The following is a 17500-nucleotide window of genomic DNA, read 5'->3' as shown; positions in this document are numbered from 1 at the left end:
ATTCAAAAGTACCGGTTATCAGGGTGATTTTTACTTACATGAGAATTGACAAGATGTTTTCACTTTAGTAAAGTAAAAAAAAAAAAGAAACTTGCTAAGATTTCATTTTTGGCAGTGTATCTCCTCTGAGGTTCCTCTGCTACTCTGTTACTTGACTGGGAACCGCAAAGTGCAAAGTGTCCGGGTTGACTCCGGGACACGCCCGCGATCCGGTCATCTGGGGTGTAGAAGAAGATAATGTTGTAGGAATCAAATACAGCCCAGTGGAGAAGAGAAGAGAAGAGAAGAGAAGAGAAGAGAAGAGAAGAGAAGAGAAGAGAAGAGAAGAGAAGAGAAGAGAAGAGAAGAGAAAAGAAGAGAAGAGAAGAGAAGAGAAGAGAAGAGAAGAGAAGAGAAGAGGAGAGGAGAGGAGAGGAGAGGAAAGGAGAGAAGAGAAGAGAAGAGAAGAGAAGAGAAGAGAAGAGAAGAGAAGAGAAGAGAAGAGAAGAGAAGAGAAGAAAAGATGAAGAAGATGATTTCGTAGGAATCAAATACAGCGCAAAGGAGAGGAAGAGGAAGAGAAAACTGGAGAAAGAACGAATAGAGTGGAAGGAGAAGAGAGGAGAGAGGAGGGGAAGGGGGGAGTGAAGGAATAATAGAGAAAATTGTGGCCTGGCCCGGTTTCAGGCTTCTCCTTGCAGAAAGTCTCTCTGGCTTGCACATAGCTTTTTTCCCTGGTCAGAACTACGCAAGCGATTATATGTTTTTTTTATGACTTATGTGTTTTCCGAGAAGCCGTCTCAAAACTGCTGTTGGATGCCGAGCAAAGACAAAGTGCACTTCATTCATGCGGACAACTCTCCCCACTCTTGCTCTAGATCAGTGTGTGTGTGTGTGTGTGTGTGTGTGTGTGTGTGTGTGTGTGTGTGTGTGTGTGTGTGTGTGTGTGTGTGTGTGTGTGTGTGTGTGTGTGTGTGTGAGTGTGTGTGTGTGTATCTGTTAATGCAAATAAAGAAGTAGTGTGTGTGTGTGTGTGTGTGTGTGTGTGTGTGTGTGTGTGTGTGTGTGTGTGTGTGTGTGTGTGTGTGTGTGTGTGTGTGTGTGTGTGTGTGTGTGCGCATGCATAGTGTTCATAGAGTTATCTTGAATTTAACAGTCGTTGTCCAATAGACAATGAAAAAAGGACTATAAGTCTTCACGTCAGAGGTCAAGGCTTCTCGCGAGTGCCTTCAATCGTGACTAAGCGCAGAGCCTTCTCAACTTAGATTATTTAGACTTGTTGTAATACTGTGGGGCATTTTTAGTCTGTGATTTTTGTTACAAGCAATATGCTTGAAATGAGAAAAAAAAATTGGATCATGTAAAAATGACTTGACCCACGAACAAATATCTTAAAACAAGTCGAAATAGTCTAAGTGGTAGTTGTAGTTGTAGTTGAAAAGTAGCCTTAGAGTTATTAGGTGATTCGTACTATGATTGAGAGGAGATAGTGAGACTCAGTCACAGGAGTCCAATTTCACTCCAGTTACAACAGGTGCCCTCTTCCAAAAGGGCTGCCTGCCGAAACCCGGGATCGAACCAGGGACCTTTAGATCTTCAGTCTAACGCTCTCCCAACTGAGCTATTTCGGCGTGCATGCGTCCATAGGTCCATCCGTCCGTGGCTGCGCGCCTGCGTGCATACGTGTGTGTGTGTGCATGCCAGTGTATATATGCATAGTATGTATGCATGTGTGAGCGTGTGTGTGTGCGTGCGTGTGTGCGTGTGTGCATGTGTGTGCGTGCCAGTGTGTGTTTGCATAGAATATGTGTTTTTTTCCTCTTCATCAGTGCTGCCTGCTGTGTGTGTCTCTACTGAGCTGGTGCTTGTCATGAGTGTGTGTGTGTGTGTGTGTGTGTGTGTGTGTGTGTGTGTGTGTGTGTGTGTGTGTGTGTGTGTGTGTGTGTGTGTGTGTGTGTGTGTGTGTGTGTGTGTGTGTGTGTGTGTGTGTGTGTGTGTGTGTGTGTGTGTCTACTGAGCTGATGCTTGTCGTGTGTGTGTGTGTGTGTGTGTGTGTGTGTGTGTGTGTGTGTGTGTGTGTGTGTGTGTGTGTGTGTGTGTGTGTGTGTGTGTGTGTGTGTGTGTGTGTGTGTGTGTGTGTGTGTGTCTCCTGGGTTGGTGCTTGTCATGGATTAAGTGCCTCATGAGATGAACAAGATAAGGCATGATGGACGGGCGTTGGTCTTTATGGGTTAGGGTGTGTGTGTGTGTGTGTGGGTGTGGGTGTGTGTGTGTGTGTGTGTGTGTGTGTGTGTGTGTGTGTGTGTGTGTGTGTGTGTGTGTGTGTGTGTGTGTGTGTGTGTGTGTGTGTGTGTGTGTGTGTGTGTGTGAGCCGATGACAGAGTAGTAGGGTGGAATGGCAGTAAAAGGCGGGCGAGGGGTGTGTGTGTGTGTGTGTGTGTGTGTGTGTGTGTGTGTGCGTATAAAGGGGGGTGGGGGAGGGGGTGATGACGAAGGCTTGCTCAGCTCATGCAGTACACATCACTCATCTTGACGATGCGCCTGACAGAGAGGAGGAGGAGAGTAGAGGAGTGGAGAGGAGAGGAGAGGAGAGGAGAGGTGGAAGAGGAGAAGAGAGGAGAAGAGAGGAGAGTAGGAGAGGAGAGGAGAGGAGAGGAGAGGAGAGGAGAGGAGAGGAGAGGAGAGGAGAGGAGAGGAGAGGAGAGGAGAGAGGAGGAGAGGAGAGAAGAGGAGAGGAGAGGAGAAGAGAGGAGAGCAGAGGAGAGGAGAGGAGAGGAGAGGAGAGGAGAGGAGAGGAGAGGAGAGGAGAGGAGAGGGGTGGAGGACAGAGGGAAGGAGAGAGGAAGAGAGGTGAGAGGTGAGAGGAGAGGGGGAGAGGGGGAGGTAAAAAGGGAGAGGCGTTGACAGCATGTGTGAATGTGTTTAAAATGGAGAGAGGGATGAAGAAAGAAAGAGAGCAAAAGAGTGGCGTGTCAGTGAGTGGGGAAGAGTGAGATTGAGTAGGAGGTGGAGGACGAGGAGACATGATGGGCCAGAGAGGAGAGGAGAGATAGCGCTGGGTGAAGGAGGGCACAGAGATTGGCATGGGCAGAAAACAGAGGAAGAGAGAGAGAGAGAGAGGGAGCTACACTGTAAAACATGGCACCTAGTGAAAACTAAAAATGCCATGCTGCCTTAACCCATTGTGTCCTGGAGCAACATATACATTGCATTTAAGTTCTTGAGATTTGAGCTGGTTTATAAAAAATGTGGGTATGTTAGAGCTGAATGAACACTATACTAGTGCAAAATGAAGGTTCTAGATTTAAAATGTAACCCATTTCATGTTTATATGTGCTTCGGAGCCTGAGATATTTAGGATTTAATAGGCAGAGGGCACCCCTTCCCAAAAAGGGCTTAGGACAAAATGGGTTAAGTAAGTTAACTCAACTTGAGAAAGCATTGAATTGAATTAAGTATCTCGTTGAGTTAACTTACACACTTGTGGCAGCAGGACAACTTGCCTTTTTTACCTTTAACTGTTTTGCATGTTTTACAGCGTAGATACAGTATACAGTATAAAAGACAGAGAGAGAGAGAGAGAGAGAGAGAGAGAGAGAGAGAGAAAGAAAGAGATAAAGAGAGAGAATTATGGGTGCAGAAACGAGTGATAGAAGATAACAAGAGAAAGAGTGAAGGCTCGTAAAGAGAGAAGGCCCAGAAATGAGCGATGCAAAAGAACAATAACAGCGGCAAAGGAAAACAAGAAAAAGAGAGAAAGAATAGACAGAAAGAGGGAAAGGGAGGGAGAAAAAGGGGAAATGATAATGAGGAGAAAGAGAAATAGAGAGGGGGATAGAGAGAAAAAGAAGCAAAAGGAAAGAATGACAGAAAGAGACAGAGAGAGAGAAGAAAAGGGGGGTAGAGGCAGAGGAGAGAGAGAGGGCGAGAGAGAGAGAGAGAGAGAGAGAGAGAGAGAGAGAGAGAGAGATCGTGAAGTGAAGAGAGAGAGAGAGAGAGAGAGAGAGAGAGAGAGAGAGAGAGAGAGAGAGAGAGAGAGAGAGAGAGAGAGAGAGAGACTGCACTGTGCCTCCCAAATAGCCAGTATCCTGCTGAAGCTGTTTTTGGCCCGATCCTCAAATTAATATCTGGCCTCTCTCCACTACGCTCCTCCACTCCTCCCCTCTTCCTCTGCTCCACTCCCCTCTTCCTCTCCTCCACTCCCCTCCTCCTCTCCTCCTCTCCTCCTCTCCCCCTTCCTCTCCTCCACTACGCTCCTCCACTCCATTCCCCTCTTCCTCTCCTCTACTCCCCTCTTCCTCTCCACCTCTCCTCCACTCCCCTCTTCCTCTCCTCTCTCTCTACTCCCCTCTTCCTCTCCTCCACTCCCCTCTTCCTCTCCTCCACTATGCTCCTCACTTCTTCTCCTCTTCTACTCCTTTTTTCTCCTCTCCTCCACTACGCTCCTCCACTCCATTCCCCTCTTCCTCTCCTCCACTCCCCTCTTCCTCTCCTCTCTCTCTACTCCCCTCTTCCTCTCCTCCACTACTCTCTCTCTCTCACTTCTACTCCTCTTTTTTTCCCCTCTCCTCCACTACGCTCCTCCCTTCAATCTCCACTTTCTCTCCACAACTACGCTCCTCTCCTCCACTTTTTTTCTTCTCCTCTCCTACACTAAACTCCCCTCTCTCTCTCTCTCTCCTCCTCCCCGTCTCTCTCTCTCTCTCTCTCTTCTCATCTCCTCTCTCTCTCCTCCTCCTCCCCGTCTCTCTCTCTCTCTCCTCATCTCCTCCCTGTCTCTCTCCTCCTCTTCTCCTCCTCTCCTCTCTTCTCTGTCTCTGCATGAAACCTGAGGTGCCTTTCCTCTCCTCCTCTCCTCCACTCCCCTCCTCCTGTCATCTCCTCCCTGTCTCTCTCTCTCCTCCTCTCCTCTCCCCTCTTCTCTGTCTCTGTATGAAACCTGAGGTCTCTCCCCTACTCCAACCCCATAATAATACAGCCATCAGGGAGCCCCGTATTTTGGCAGTGCTGCATCAACTGCACGCGAACGAAGGTAACTGTTTTAAAAAACGAGGGGAAAAAGAACAAACAGTCCTTGGAAAAAGAGAACAGAAGACAGAACGACAGACAGACACAAAATATGACTAGAGGAGAAATTCAATGGATGACAAACAGCTAACAGAGGACCACTAGGAGAAGTCTGGGACACAAGGTACTGGTATACTAAGGCTGTAAAGACTGATAGTAAAAAAGAAATAGAAAGAGTGTGTGTGAGAGTGAGTGAGAGAGACAGAGAGAGAGCGACTGAGAGAGAGAGAGAGATAGAGAGAGAGAGAGTGACAGAGAGAGAGAGAGAGAGAGAGAGAGAGAGAGAGAGAGAGAGAGAGAGAGAGAGCGACAGAGAGAGAAAGAGAGACAGAGAGAGAGAGAGAGAGAGAGAGAGAGAGAGAGAGAGAGAGAGAGAGAGAGAGAGAGAGAGAGAGACTGAGAGAGAAAGAGAGAGGAGGCAATAAAAGTAAGGCAGACAGAAAAAGAGACACAGGCAACAGGAAGAAGGAGAGAGTAGTAAAGGCAGTGAGTAGTTCCCAAACTGGGGGTCTGTACCCCCCCTTGTTTATTATAAAGACAGGGGGAAACACAGGGTAATAGTTACGTGTAACATAACTCCATAACTGAACAGTAGCCTACTCACTTATCAGGCCAGTACATGTTCTTTTTTTACTTTTTCTGAGAATATCATATTAGAATTTAGCAATATTAATGGACTTTTTATCAAATAGTGCTTGGTGTTTGGAATATGGAGAGGTGGGTAAGGGAGTCGTGAAAATATTCTTAGGTGCGAACGGGGGTCCTGGTGGCAGAAAAAGTTTAAAGGGACACAGTGCAGGAAATGGTCAAAAAGGGTACTGCAACTATGCTGCTCATTGAAACTGGGCTGCCAATTGCCAAATTTACAATACTTTACATGAAAGTTTTCTAAGTAATAAACAAATATTTTCTAGTATGGTCCAAGTAGAGTCATTTTTGCAGCTAAAAATGATTATGATATTATTATATTTTTGGAAATTCAAAATGGCGGACCATGGAGAAGATCCCCCTTTTCATGAAAAGTGCAATTTTTCCAGTCATAATGAATACTTAGAATAAGATGGTGGTGGTAAGTATTCATGAAAAAGGTAACATTAGTGAATGCGTAGCATGAATTCTGGAAATACTAAGAATCTCACACAGTGTCCCTTTAAGAAGCAGCAGGTTAAGGTGTGTGTTTGTGGCAGAGAGAGAGAGGAGTGAGGGAAGAGTTACGAGCTGTATCCTGCCGCATGGCACAGCGCAGGCCTGTGAGATGATCCATCATGAGCTAATTTAAACATTACGTAAGGACACCCCTGACAGGTACTCTGACAGATGTAACTGTTTACACAATCTGAGAGAAGGAGAGAGAGAGAGAGAGGGGGGGGGGAGAAGGAAGGAAGGAAGGAAGGCAGAGTGGAGGGAGAGAGAGAGGAGACGAAGAAGAAGAAGAAGAAGAAGAAGAAGAAGAAGAAGAAGAAGAAGAAGAAGAAGAAGAAGAGAGGGGCAAAGACAGAGAGAGAGAAATGGACGAAGAGAGTGAGAGAAAGCAATAAAGAGGGAGCAAAGTAGAGAGAGGGTGCAAAGGAAAGAGAGAGAGAAGGAGAAGAGGAAGAAGTTGGCGGTGCCACTGCAGTGGAATTCTACCACTCTCCCGTCTGTGTGCAGTGTTGCCAGATTGGGCGGTTTCCCACCCAATTGGATTGCTCAGGATGGCTGTCCCCAGGTACAAATGGGTAAAAAAAGACATTTGGGCTGGTCTTTCGGCATAGAATTTAGCTAAAATTGGGCTGTATTTAGTGCTTCCAGGCGGGTTTTGAGCATTTTTTGGGGGGCTGGGAATCATCCGTCTCACCTGGCAACCCTGCCTGTCTGCTGTATGTGCAGCTTCCACCAGCACTTGAGTTGGCAGAGCTGAGAGCAGAGAGCAGAGCAGAGCCACAGCTCACACACATCAAAGGGAACGTCAGGAAGACTAATTTCTCTCACACCTCCGCTGTGCTGCACACCCTACACTACACGGTAGCGTACCACTGCACATTCCCCGTGGGGAGAGCTATAGGCTTTGGGCCGTGGGCTTACGTATGTCCCAAATACCCATGTGTTCACCACACACAGCACATTACATGGGTTGTAAGTTACGTACATTGTTTTTATCTCTGACAAAATGGCCTATTTAGTGTCTGAGTATAACTGGTTTGGGCCTAGGGCTAAAAATATTCCCTTCATCATCACTACCTATATACTGTACACATAGAGTGTGGGTTACACGGTTACACTGAAAAGAATTGCAGTCAGCTAAACGTAAAACACTAAGTTGCCCTTATTGTAAGTGATCTCAACTTAAGAAAGCCTTGAATTGAGTTACGTCTCAAGTTGAGTTGACAAACTTAAGGCAGCATGGCAACTTACCTTTTTACGTTAACTGCGTTAAGCTGCAATGATTTACAGTGTATATGTTCGACTATTTAACCTAGTGAATTCATATTTAACACGAAAATCAAGTGGGATCATAGAGTATGTGCTCAGCAGAATAGTTTTCAAGATTCAAGATTTGTTAATTACGTCTTATTATAGGTTTGAAGAGTTTGAAGAGTAAAAATGATTATGTTTTTGAATTAGCACTGCAATTGCAAGTGCTTATGATATTGAATCGATATAAAACAGAGACTGTGTAAAAGAGAGACTGCTGTACATCCTGCCATAGTAAATATATTAACTGCTATTGGCTGCTACAGTGCTAGCCCTCTCAGATCTATTTTGAGGTCATTGGACTGAACTGAGCTGGCCTTGATTGCTTTGGATGCTGTTCAGCTCACTTCAGTCTGACTTTGACTAATCCCGGGTGGCCTTTTACAGCACACACACACACACACACACACACACACACACACACACACACACACACACACACACACACACACACACACACACACACACACACACACACACACACACACACACACACACACACACAACACCACCCTTTCATGATGGATACCAGTGCTGGACTGGGGGAGAAATAGGGCCCCGGGCACTTTTCTTTTACATTTCTGAAAATAGGGGCCCATGAGGGTGCGGGGCCCCCCGGGAAATACCCGCTCTGCCAGAGGGCCAGTCCAGCCTTTTATGACGGATATGTTTCCGTATGTCAGTATATTTATCTGGCCCGTGGTCTGACGTTGCCAGGCGTGATATCACTCTGTCTTGCAGTTTCTGACAAGCGCGCCCATGTGACGATAACTTGTTTTTCTGTGTGTGTGTGTGTGTGTGTGTGTGTGTGTGTGTGTGTGTGTGTGTGTGTGTGTGTGTGTGTGTGTGTGTGTGTGTGTGTGTGTGTTAGACTTTACCTCCTCCTACATTACATTGCATTACATCACAGTACATTACAGTGTGTGTGCGTGTGTGTGTGTGTGTGTGTGCGTGCGTGCGTGCATGTGTGTGTTAGACTTGACCTCCGCCTACATTACATTGCATTACATCACAGTACATTACAGTGTGTGTGCGTGTGCGTGTGTGTGTGTGTGTGTGTGTGTGTGTGTGTGTGTGTGTGTGTGTGTGTGTGTGTGTGTGTGTGTGTGTGTGTGTGTGTGTGTGTGTGTGTGTGTGTTAGACTTGACCTCCGCCTACATTACATTGCATTACATCACAGTACATTACAGTGTGTGTGTGTGTGTGTGTGTGTGTGTGTGTGTGTGTGTGTGTGTGTGTGTGTGTGTGTGTGTGCGTGTGCGCGTGTGTGTGTGTGTGTGCGTGCGTGCGTGCGTGCGTGCGTGTGTGTGTCTTGCTCTCCGCCTATATGATAGCTCCATGATCTCTCCCACACTCTCCCACCAAAAACACATCGCTCACATTCACTTCAGGTCCAAAGGAAATTCTGACCAATAACTTTATTATTTAATGATGACTCAATCATGGCAACGTTACTCGGCCGCTTGTTTTGACTCTTTAAGAGTATAACAAGTGTTTCTTTTTTTTTCTTTAACCGCTATTGTTATCCATGATGACTTCATCACATTATTCACTCGATTCGTTTCCTGTAAAAACAGCAACAAGTGGATTTTGTTTGCCGCTCTTCAACAAAACAAACCAGTATCTCAGAGAGGCGAAACACACACTGCACAGAATCTCTACGCATGTGACAAGTATTGTACACACATCATGGTACCCTTGTAGCCTTGTATCATAGCAGGGAAGTCAACAGGGGGAGACAAACAGGTCAGTGGCGGAGAGAGGGGGCCCAAACTTGGGTCCTCATGACATTCCATTCCATTACTGACTCTTTTATCCAAAGCAACGTATAGTCATTATTTTTCAGGGTATTGTTGGTTACAGTCCTTGGAGCAATGTGGGGTTAGGTGCCTTGCTCAAGGGCACTTCAGCCATGAGGTAAAGGTGTAGGGACAGGTCAAGTGGGATTTGAACCTACAACCCCGAAACTGAAAGACCAACTCCCTAACCACTAGGTCATGTACGTATTTTATGTATTAGGTGCAGGGAAGCTGACAGGGGGGGAGGCAAAGGGGTCAATTGCCCCGGGCCCAGGGAGAGATGGGGCCCAGAATTCGGTCTTCATTACATTGAATGTATTGAGTGGGGGGCCCTTTCTGAGGCATTGTCCCGGGCCCGGCCAAAGCTGTCAGCGGCCCTGATTAGGTGTGTTGGGCTTTTCAGATGACTTTGTCCCAGGCCTGACTTTGTCAGGGATCCTGCATCCTAGTATACGTGAAATGACACAATACAAGTCAAGTTGGCCCAATGTCGGCCCTACTGTGGCCTAACGGAGGGGCACTAAGTTACTGCGCTGTGCTGCCCACTCGTTTCCTGTCCCTTTGTCACTGTCTTATCATAAATAAGAGCACAAGAGCCCTTTATAATAAGACACAAGAGTCTTTATAATAAAAAATAAAAAAACATTGCCCCAGTGACCTCAGTGTCACTTGAGGAGGTACCTAGATAAGCATGGAGGTACCTAGATAAGCATGGAGGTACCTAGATAAGCATCAGCGTGATGTGACACGATGAGGCCATCTGTCTCCATCACTAGACACTTAGCACAGTAACACAAATATTATTCCAGTAACTGAAAAGGTCTTTGCCAAGAGGATTTGTTATTCTTTCCACCTTCCAAACCGTAACAAGTGGATTTCTCTTTCACTATCCAACAAGCAAACCGTAAAAAAGAGACAAAGAATACGACAAACAAAACGAGACATGTCAAGTTAGTTACACACACACACACACACACACACACACACACACACACACACACACACACACACACACACACACACACACACACACACACACACACACACCAGTGCTTTACACTAACTTTTTCGCTTACCAGCCATTTTGGCTAGTGGTTTTCCTGACTCACTAGCCATTGGGCCTCTTCACTAGCCATAATTTTCTTAACCATCATAGCAGCTTTAATGAATTATATAATAGGCTGTAATAATGTAATGTAGGATAATATAACATAATATAATATAATATAATATAATATAATATAATATAATATAATATAATATAATATAATATAATATAATATAATAGCCTATAATATAATATAATATAATATAATATAATATAATATAATATAATATAATATAATATAATATAATATAATATAGGGCCTAATAACTAGAATTGTTATTAACTGGTCCATGCATACATGCATGCTATAAGAACAGATTAACTTATCTGAGGAATGGCATAGCCGTGCAGAAACACCAAGCACAGTGTTGTGGAAGGGTACAAATGTAAGCTACATGAGAGCAAAATATTTCCGTCTTTGATCTGAAGGGCACTTTCGATGCGCAAAGTAGATAGTGCAAAGTCATTGCCAAGCTTCGCATGTCCGCGGTCATGGATGTAGAATAACACCTCTTCTGGAATATTTTCTCATAAAAGTAGGCTATCCACTAGAAGGCACACTATATGCGGCCGGTAACTGGAGCTACGAGTTCCTTTCATTCCGTTTAATATTGAGTTGTTTAAAATATAGGCTAAACGGACGCAAGGCAAGCTGGGCACATGCGAAGGGACATGGGACATGATTTGTGCAGTCTGGAAGGCTACTACTGCGCGTTGTTTAATCCCCGTTTGACAGTCGGGAACAACGGCACAAGAAACATGGAGGAATATTAAGGTATGATGACATAGGCCTACAGGCAAATCAGAAAATTATTTAAACCGAACATTATTAATGCCGCATGTGTCCTTGTCTTATCACTGCGCTAATTAGTCTCAAAACTTTCACAAGACTGAGGTGTTCTCCTCTCGCCTTGGTCATTTTAATGTCCACTACTAGGCTACTATGCATTGTAATGACAGATCCCAAAACAGGTCAGTTGAGATGAACTTCGCTACTTTATTTTCACGTGAAGGTTTTCATTTCCAAACGCGCGCTGATGTGCTGCTGGTAGCTCGCTGCTGCCACTCATATTCGCAAGACTAGCTCTGTCGGATTCCTCTCGCGCGTGAGACACAGGTGACACGTGACACAGGTGCTTCATGGGTATTGTAGGCTCGCGAAATCGCATTGCATTGCGCTTGTAGCAAAGACGGTCCGAGGGGAAAAACTACAAAATGCGGTGCCTCATCATTTAGAATAGTAACGGACCCGCCAGAATGGCTAGTGAACCTTCGGTATCTACTAGCCAATGCCGACTTTCACCCGCATTTGGCTACCTGGCGTGTGTTAGTGTTAAGCCCTGACACACACACGCACAATGACCTCACTTTCTACTCAGACGCTAGCCGCTCTCTCGTGACGAGACAGCTCACCCTCTGTGTGATGCGATGGGGATTCGATGAGGGCATCGACCTGCATTAGTACACACAGGGACGCCGTCAAAGGGGTACAACAGGGTAAGTTGTCCCGGGCCCAGAGAGAGAGAGAAGAGGGGGCCCAGGACTGGGTCCTCATTACATGGTATGCGTTGAGTAGTGGGGGGAGGCCTTTCAGATTACTTTGTCCCGGGCCCCAGCCAAAGCTGTCAGCGGCCACACAGTACACACTTCACAAGAGCAGCACAAATATTAGTCTGGTTACCAGGAGACCAACCGGCAGGAAACCTGAGGGCTTCTTGGCAACGAGGACGGTGTCTTGGGAGGCGCGCTAACGGTAACGCTACGCTACGATACGCTAATGCTATGCTACGCATCTCACTGCAACGTTAGCACACCGCATCCTCAATTAATTAGGCAAGCCTTGGATTTCAACACGGATGAGTGAGAGGAGCTTGGAGGGGAAGCGAGACGAATGGGGGGGTGGAGGGGGGGGGTAGAGGGGGTGGAGGGGTGGGTCGGATATGGGGTGCTGGTTGTGTGGAGGGTACACAGACAGACCGCAGCCTGAAATCTCATCCTTAATTTCCTTTGACAGTAATAAAGTTACTCTGCTCTGCCATCAGTGCTCTCATAGGAAGCCAGAGCGAGAGGGGGGTGCATTGGAGTGGAGTAGGGTACGGTTGGTGACAGACAGGGAAACACCAGCCAACCAGCAAAAGCCTGGTGAAAAGACCAACTTGTTACTAGCCACTTTCACCCATTAGTGAATGTGTGTTTACCTTGTAAGATTTACATCTACAACTAAGGATTTTGCCCAGTGGTGGAAAAAAGTGAATTAAGGGCCCTGGTTGGTGGCAACAGGGGTTGGCATGTGGATTGGAGTGGGGTCGGGACTCGGGGGCAATAGAGTTGTGCATATGCCGTGTCTGCTCTGAGCCCTGAGAGGTTAACCCCTTTGCCACAGCCCTTTGACATTTTTATATAACAATAGGAAACACCATCTTTTGGGGGAAATCCTGGCACCAAGAAGGGAACGGATTGAATCGATTCGGAATGAATCGAATCGAATCGTGATTAATCGATTCAAAGCCCTAAGAATCGAAATCGAATCGATACAGGAACATGGCTGCGATACCCAGCCCTAAACCTTACTGTCCCCGAAATTGCAATAATCAATCTTAGTGTGTTATTCGTTAATTTCACAGCTGACATGTACGTAGTTGAGTCTTTTCAGCAATGAGTTAACGGCCGGTGGCGGCCCCATCTGCGAAAAAAAAAGAGGCTGCGAGGAGAGGAAAGCCATTTCAGACTGAGATAAGTTCACAACCTTGCCACCATTGCACTGTCCTCATTTAGCATCAATTAGACCGGATTTCAACACGGTACAATGAGACGGGGGTACAAAGAGAGCAGGCCAGAAATGTCATTAATTGAGAGACAGACAGACAGTGTCTGAAAGGTTGATGAAAGGTGCAAACGCTATTGAGTTAGGGCTACGGCTGGACTGGCCATAGAGGGCACACAGGGCATTTGCCCAGTGGCCTGCTGATGATTTTGGCCTGGTCCTCTCCTCAATGTAGTGGTATCAGTCCTTGTGCTGCCACAGCTGATCTCAGATTTAAGTTTCAGAGTAAGAATTAAATATTAATTTGGTTGTGGTCAAAATAGCTTGTAATAGATGACAAAACGTGTTGTCACAGGTAGGGATGCAAACGATCAATGCATTAATCGATTAAAAAGCATTAATCGCAATTAATCGCCAATTCAACTGACAAGAGACCCAGGTGAAATGGGCATGTGAAGAGTGTGTGTGAAGAGGGGTGTGAATAGTGAGAATATTTAAATCACCATTGTATTAAAGACTTGAAATAGAATTAATTTAAATGTGGCATTTTATCTCAATTTTTAATGAAAATTTTTAGATTTAGTAGTTTTTTTTTCAGAGAAACATTGAGATTTCGGGGGGAAAACACTGCTTATCAATTAATCGTAAGTCGATCGATAAGGCTATCAACTAATGATTAATGAATTAATCGATAATTTGCATCCCTATGTAACGGAGGCTAACTAGCACAGAGTTGGCGTGGAACGTTGGTAAACCTCCCTCCGATAGCCTCATACAGTCTCGTGCCGTTGGGCCGAGAGACTAGTCTCTTGGCCCAGCGGTATCGTACTGTGTCTTCCATTGCCGAACCGTTGTAGTTGACGAGGTCGCACGTTCGATCCCCGAGGGGGGTGAACAGGTGCAAGATGACCTCCGTCACACCTAGTCACAGGCTTCAATATCAGTTCAGCTTCAATGCCTGGCGTACCGGTTTTGGCTGAAAATGCCCGGCCAGATTGTTTTGTCCCAGCACAGCCCTGGTCAGATCTAGGAGGTTCGGAGGGGAGGGTTGGGATGGGTTGTGTGAAGAGGGGTAGACAACACAGACTATAGCCAAAACACAGATCTCATTAACCGAGAGGGGAGAGAGAGAAGCGTCCAAAGTCTGTTCTAAAGAGGTCAGCGTCTACACTTTGATGCCGGTCGGTAGATGGGATTTATTAAAAAAACAAAAGAAAACGTTTTCCCGATACGCAATCGTTTTTAAGAGCGAAAAACACATCTGGAAGTGTCTGAGAACTGAGTCTGCTTGTCTCCTGTTTTTTCCCTTGTTGCACTTTTCCAACGCAATCTCCAAGAAACGTTCATAAATTCAGCGTGCTGCAACTCTGCGTAATTACTCATAATTGCACTGTGCACACAAAGAAAGAAAGAAAGAAAGAAAGAAAGAAAGAAAGAAAGAAAGAAAGAAAGAAAGAAAGAAAGAAAAGCACGAAGGGCCTTACATACTGGGATGCATGGCTCGCTGACAAGACGATCATTTCAGCACTTTGGAACAAACCAAACACGGCTAAACAATAGCCACAAACCAAGGCTGCCTAAGCTCCCTGGCTACACACTCTCTCTCTCTATATCTCTCTCTCTCTCTCTCTCTCTCTCTCTCTCTCTCTCTCTCTCTCTCTCTCTCTCTCAAGCACACACATACACACACACACGCAGACAATTACGGCGTTGTGCGCATCCACTCCCCTGTTGCAAGCGCAGCGTGCTCCTCCTGACAGGGCCCGCCAGCAGCTGTACTGTAGGCCAGAGGAGAGCGGAGAGCGTATGGTGGGAAAACAGCACCCTTATATCATCCAGTTAACTAACGTGTCATTACAATGATTCATGTCCATGTACAGCGAGAGAGGCGAGGGCTATGCAGGCTGTCTGTCCACACAGTGGTGGTGGTAGCAGTGGTGGAGCCCAGACAAAGAGGAGGAAGATGGTTGAGCCCAGACAATGTAAAGTTAACAAAAAAGCAACTCAGTTCCTTCCAACACAAGTAACTTATCTGAGTATCCAGTAGACCGGTGTACGATCAGCTGACTCTGCGCTGGTTGGATCATTTTTTTGGTGGGTTTCTGTTGTGTGGTTCTTTGTGTTTTTCTGTAACAGTCTTTCTAAATCATTAGGTACAATGATTCATGTCCACAGCGAGGGAGGCGAGGGCTATGCAGACCCAGAGGGCTGTCTGTCCACACGGCGGTGGTGGTAGCGGTGGTGGTGGTGGAGCCCAGACAAAGAGGAGGAAGATGATTGGCTCGACCAAACCTCAAGCATGTTCTCTTGTCTTGAATGACTTGAGATATGGATAAGACTATGTGTGGGTGGGACCATGGAACCCAGTACGTTGTGCATCCACAGAAGTGGTGATTGCTGGGTGGGTGCTGGGGCACGATGACTTTATGAGCTAAGGCGCCATACCATTATGTCTGTTTCCCGGGTTTGATTCCGACCCAAGGTCCTTTGCCGATCCTTTGCCGACTCCACCGACAAAATTATTGCTTTTTTTCCAGATGCACTGTAGAGGTGGGGATGAGCAGGTGTGTGTATGTGTATGCATGGGGTTGCAGGGCAAACAGAAACAGGTCACTTATCCCGGGCCCAGGGAGAGAGGGGGGTCAGAATTGGGTCCTCATTACATTGTTACATTACTGGGTAATGTAACTTTTGCCAAGCCAAAGTTGCCAGCGGCCCTGGGTATGTGAATGAGAGGATTGTCCACGCCACACAGTGGAACTGATCTCAGGCCAGTCACAGAGGGAGATCAATTGCCTCATTATTCCTCATCATTCATTACATACAGTAGTTCTTCTTCCAAATTGACCAGGCATATGAGAATCGGACGCCGGGGGCCAGTTGAAGACCTGAAGAGGGAGATCAGTCCAATTGATTACATTGTTGTTGTTTTTATTCTTCCCCAAATGCCAGGATGTGGAAAAAGATCCCATGAGGATGTGGCATGGGGCAGGCGGACAGGCAGGGCAGCAGTGGTTCCCAAACTTCTTCAGCAGGGACCCCCTTTTAGAACTAGGAATATTTCCCCATTAATATTGCTAGATTTTCCATGTTGTTAGAAATTCACAGGACAGCAAATACAGTACATCTATTATTAACGATACCATATTAAGTGAATACAGTTATTAACCAAATTATGCAGTTATGTTAGCTGTTAACGGTAAACTGTGGATTTCTCGTTTTTATTCAAAGTCCCTTTTGTCCACGACTCCAACCCCCCGGGGGGTCCCAACCACCAGTTTGGGAACCACTGCCGTACAGTATACAGCAGTCAGCTGTGGGGATGCCAAAAACAGGCAACAATGCTGGCATCTCCGAAGAGGAAGAGGTAGGTGGAGAGGAGAGGAGAGGAGAGGAGAGGAGAGGAGAGGAGAGGAGAGGGGAGGAGAGGGGAGGAGAGGAGAGGAGAGGAGAGGAGTTTGGTGGAAAGGCTGTGTAGTGCGGGAGAGGGTCACATGGGAGCTCACTGCTTATTGTCCTCGACAGCCTGCCAGCCGCCCGTGGGACAGACATGCGGGAGAGAGCCTTGAATTGCTCAAAGACAACCCCCTCGGCCCCCTCCAATTGCCTTTGCTCCCTTGGCGTTCCGCTTGCAGTGAGCCACCATTGTTCCCTTCATGCTCCGCAAATGACTCCCCCGAGTGTTCCATGTTCCATCTCGTACAACACTCCAGAAAGATAGAGAGAGAGAGAGAGAGAGAGAGAGAGAGAGAGAGAGAGAGAGAGAGAGAGAGAGAGAGAGAGAGAGGATGAGGCAGAGAGGGTATATGCTGACACACAGCACAGCCGCTTAGCACACAAGAGATAAATGGACATGTGTGTGTCACTTTCGCTGTAGCTGTCGCTCTTTTGTGACTGTCAGAGAGATAAGATGTGCAGAGAGAAAAGGGGTCAGGAGAGATGCATGGAAGCTTGTGTCTGACATCACCTCTTTGCTTTGTGGCTGTCATGGCAATAGCTGTCATGGCATTAGCACAACACAACAGCACAACACGGCCATGCTGTGGCTCAAGCGGTAGGGCACTGCAATGTCACGCCGGGGACTCCGGTTCGATTTCGGCCCGAGGTCATTTCCCGATCCTCCCCCATCTCTCTCTCCCACTGGCGTCCTGTCACCATCTAAAACTGGGGAACGTGTAAGAGGACGGGGGGTCATCTGAGCTGATGCTGAGATGAAAGCTGATGTCATCTGAGCACATTTGATATTCTGTCTTGTGGTTGCACTTGAAGGACTGAGCGTCCAATACGTTGTGTCATTAAAATGTTTTGGGCACATTTGGGAACATCGTT

The 17500-nt window shown here is 46.5% G+C and overlaps 1 protein-coding gene and 1 non-coding gene across 2 annotated transcripts in view; both read right to left on the bottom strand.

The window, feature by feature from the left end:
• Nucleotides 1-17500, bottom strand: part of tgfbr3 (transforming growth factor, beta receptor III) — a 306528-nt gene that overhangs the window by 250094 nt on the left and 38934 nt on the right. The window lies entirely within an intron of this gene.
• Nucleotides 1538-1610, bottom strand: trnaf-gaa (transfer RNA phenylalanine (anticodon GAA)). Its single transcript has one exon. It is a non-coding gene; the product is annotated as a tRNA-Phe (tRNA).

Source organism: Engraulis encrasicolus, chromosome 6 (assembly GCF_034702125.1).
Source record: "Engraulis encrasicolus isolate BLACKSEA-1 chromosome 6, IST_EnEncr_1.0, whole genome shotgun sequence".
NCBI classification, from domain to species: domain Eukaryota; kingdom Metazoa; phylum Chordata; class Actinopteri; order Clupeiformes; family Engraulidae; genus Engraulis; species Engraulis encrasicolus.
Note: the sequence above shows the minus strand (reverse complement) of the source record. Positions and strands in the feature narration are given on the sequence as shown.